The sequence below is a fragment of the Octopus sinensis genome, linkage group LG23 (genome assembly GCF_006345805.1).
Source record: "Octopus sinensis linkage group LG23, ASM634580v1, whole genome shotgun sequence".
NCBI lineage: Eukaryota > Metazoa > Mollusca > Cephalopoda > Octopoda > Octopodidae > Octopus > Octopus sinensis.
In genome coordinates this window covers 25,585,533-25,589,960 of record NC_043019.1, presented here as the reverse complement: position 1 = coordinate 25,589,960, position 4,428 = coordinate 25,585,533, and the positions used below count along the sequence as shown (strand labels likewise).

Sequence of the window (4,428 nt, the reverse complement as noted above, 5' to 3'; positions counted from 1 at the left end):
TATGCGTAATTTATTACATCCGTAATAGTTAAACTGTTAATTATTCAATACCCAGTGAATTATTACTTTTATCGATCGTTCAGAAAGTTTCTCTTTTGTAGATAATGTTTCATTAATCGCCATTTTATCGTCTGCTTTATTTGTATTGAGATTATTAAGCCATTTTGTTGAACAAGTCCTCTCGATATTGCAGGTTAATATATTCCATTTCCTGTTCTTTTAAAATTTTTCCGATTTTGTTTTTTTATATTTGAAATATTTTTGTCATTGCTTAATTGTTTTGGTTCTTTTTCTGATAGCTTTCTCTTTTCATTTCTTTCTTTACGACAGATTTCCACCAATTTCCGAATACTTCTCAATAAATAAATCTTGAACATGATACAAACAGACGGACAAAATCTGCAATGTTTGACGACATGGCAAAGATCAGGCGAGACGATCTTTAATTAAGCTTTATCACGGCTAATACAGTCAACTGCATATGAACGTCGATTACAAGTTAAGCAATACACGAAGATGAAACGAAAAATCAAATTCAAAATTAAGAAACATATTTTCCTTACAAGTAACAAGTTACTTCTTCACATTTCTTCTCGTATTTAAAAATGTTTAGTCAAACTGAAAAGACGTAAAAGAAAAAAATTGAAGCCCTTACCAAAACACTTCTCGTTGTAAATGGGATTCGCTTGAGTTCCTTAACTTATTTGCCGAGAAGATTGAGTGTAAAATATATATCACAATCTGATTATTGAAGAAAAGACTTCTAATTTGATGCGTTTGCACTAAAAAGAATGAGAAGTATAACGAATAATTGCATAGAAAGAATCAAGAAAAAAATTTAAACCTGGACAGTTTTCTGTTTTGAGTTTATAATTAAACTGGACTATTATATCAAGGTAACTAGGAAATGTCCGTACCCCCAAACTATGGACTGTTTTCTTGCCATACGTCGTAATCTAAGTTAAAGCACTTACAACAAGAAGCCGTTGTTTATCATTGAATTACTTGGGAGTAAAAAAGAAAGTGAATATCTTCATATATTATCGGTGTAATTCATGTATGGAAGTAGAAACAGGGGACATTTTGGCGGCAAAATAATGGTGGAATGAGATAGAAGTACGCAGGCGATCTTTTACACAGGAGACAGAAAATAAAAAAGTTGAAAGGTTATCTTGTAACCATGCTGGTATTTGATTAAATAGAATGAATCGATTCTTAGAAGCTATTGGTGGGAATAAACTTATTTATAACTGATAACTCTGGCAAAATAATTTAACGAAAATATATTTAACACTCCCTTATGTCTTCCAAAATATTTCGTTCATATCCGGTTGCTTCATATACATTTTTCTATGTTTAAATTATACTAGTTCTATACTATACTATATATATATGTGTATTATATAATTCATTATCGAAAAGAAATATACGAACAAAGAATACGATACACCACCGACGCTTCTTTTGTATTACAAGATTCTCTAAGAACTGTTTGGAGTATTTTTCTGTTCTTGATCCACGGATTTAATATTTAACAACCGACTGTGATAAAGCTGTGTTTTGACTTGTTTTCCAGGCATATTTCATAATATTTTACAAGATTTGTGATATATTGATATTGGTTTAAATAAGAACAAAATGAATTAAAATTGCCTTTCCAGCACAAACATACATGAGATATGAAAATCTGCCTTCGGTCATCTTTTAAAAGCTGAGAGTTTTAACAAACCCCAAACGAATTGATGGATGATGCCGATGTGAATATTATCATTATTATATATTACTAGATCAGTGAATGCATTTTACTTGGTGGGTTTCCAATTCGGTTTCAACACACTAAATTCAAACATTTCCTTGAATTTAATTATTTATTATGTAAGGACAGCAATAAACCTGAAAGGCCGAGAGAAACGTGAAAGAGAAAGAGGAGGTCAAAAGAAATAAATATATTCGGTGAAATAGTGAAATAACTCTCGACTGTCGAAAAGTAATTAATTTAAATGTTTCATATCTGCAAATCACGGATGAAGTTTGAGGAATGTCTTGAATATTCGACAGGTGACAAACAAAATCAAATGCTTCAGAATATAATTCATTGTTAATTTATTTTATATTTTCATGGACAGATAAATATTTAACAAGTTTACGTTTCTTCAAAAATTATGTTATATTCAGGAAGAAGGAACATTTTAAACTTTACCAAGAATTTAATATATTCATCGAACAAGTGTTTCCGTTCATAACCGCAATGTCACTACACTCGTCAGATTATGAAATATATTCAGTTAAAACTCGACATGGAAGATAAAAGCTATTTAAATGATACACCATTATTATTCCTTGTGTCTGGAGAGAAAAATGGATAATAATTTCATTCAATTTTTAAAAACAAAAAGAATAGTTATTAATCATTAGACGTATTAAATCTTCTCTTTGTTCACACAATAAATCCACCATTATTCTTAATTAAATAGAAGTCGATATTAATCAAACCATCGCTGAAACATATACATATATATATATATATATATATATATATATATATATATATATATATATATATATATTATATATATATATGTATATATATATATCTATATAGAAATTACGAGATGTATCTAGAACGAAAAAAGAACCGGAGATATAGATAAAAAGACAATATACTGAATCAAGAATCTCATTGAAACAAAGTTAGATTTTATTTCCTACTACTGAATGAAGTTGGAATTTCATTCAATCGATATTTAAGGCGGGCACAACTTTGAACAACTTACACACGAAAGATCCCGCCCCTCTGCCGCCTCCTTCTTTTTTAAAAATTTTCTTTGGGTTTCTTATCCCAAATATCAAAATATAATCTTGTCAAAATTTATTCTTAAGGTTTCTATTGAGATAACTATTACAGCAATAATAACACAACAACAACAACACGATCAACAACAACAATAATAATAATAATATAATAATAATAATAATAATAATAAAAGAGCTAACATCTTGCCGAATATTCTCCGGAAAAGAGCAAATATACGATACGAGAATGAAACAGTTTGGGAGACATCTCCTGAATTTCGTGCAATAATCTGTTGTCGACATTTCTAGAATTTTCTGAATAATCGACCGACAAACAATCGTAAAAAAAAAAAAAAACTAAAACAAGAACTACATATATGATACATATAAATATATATATACATATATTTCCAAAAAAAGTTAGTTTCTTTGTATATTTATTAAATATTAATTCCAATTAATATTCATTCATTCATAGTCACCATCAATAACATTGTTGCTGTTGTTGTTGTTAATAATAATAATAATAATAATAATAATAATAATAATACCAGAAGTATTAGTTGTTCTTCATGAGATGATTGCGTTGATATCATTTCGTATGTCTTTCATTCACTCCGGCTGGAAATGTCAGGCGTCTAAACCGGGTTTAAAAGACTATCACATCTTTGGCCAACATTCCGATATAGTCACGTGACGTGTCGTTATTCAATATCATTACGATTACAAACCCAAAATAGACAAGCCCCTGAGGACAAAATACACACACACACACATACACACATACACACACACACACACACACACGCATGACCATAAAGACATACATTAATACACACGCAGCAATTGCCATTACATGAATACTTTACACACACAAAGAAACTACATGCACATACTTATATAGAGACAATTACATACATACACACACACACACATACATACGTACAGATATACATACATACATACACAAATACATACATACATAAACTCATACATACATACACATATACATACATAAATTTATGCATATATACATAGATACATACACGAATACACGCACATACATACATACACAGACAGACAGACAGACACGTAGGTAGGATGGTTGATACGTCCAGCTCAAGGTTTTAAATGAAAACCAATCACGAAGTCAGGATTGAACCGCCGTTCAGGAAATCAATTACCTCTTGTCCTTAATCTGCCCTTCCATTCAAGTAATCCCGCCCCCTCCACACTCCCCACCCACTCGCTACCTGACTTCATGTAGACGACAAACAGACATTAGTGTGCCAATCACGTGAGCGATATATATATATACATATACTAAGGAAATACCGTTCAAAATGTCGGACATTATTACTGATGGGATTGATCCGAAGAGGCGACCGCGCGAAGATGATTGCATTATGTCGACGATGTTGCAGCCCTCTGACAGTAAGTAACAATTTATTTTACACTTCCTTGTTTTCATTATTTCTTGTTTGTTTTTGTTTATTAATAAACTAATCGCTGTTATTGTGGCTGCTGTCTGTTTGTTTGTTTGTTGAGCGTAGCGGTCTTCGTTAGAGTTAGGGTTAGGGTTAGGGTTAGTGGGAGAAGTCCGAAACGTGGTCCGAAACGTGGGAGGAGTCCGAA

The 4,428-nt window shown here is 31.2% G+C and overlaps 1 long non-coding RNA gene across 1 annotated transcript in view; it reads left to right on the top strand.

Annotated features, from left to right (window-relative positions):
- The window catches only part of LOC118767594, a 135,239-nt gene extending 132,103 nt beyond the window's left edge, over positions 1 to 3,136 (top strand). Inside the window, exon 3 of the long non-coding RNA XR_005003514.1 lies at positions 331 to 3,136. This is a non-coding gene — a long non-coding RNA (uncharacterized LOC118767594). The remainder of the gene's footprint in view (positions 1 to 330) is intronic.
- The last annotated feature ends 1,292 nt before the right edge of the window (positions 3,137 to 4,428 follow it).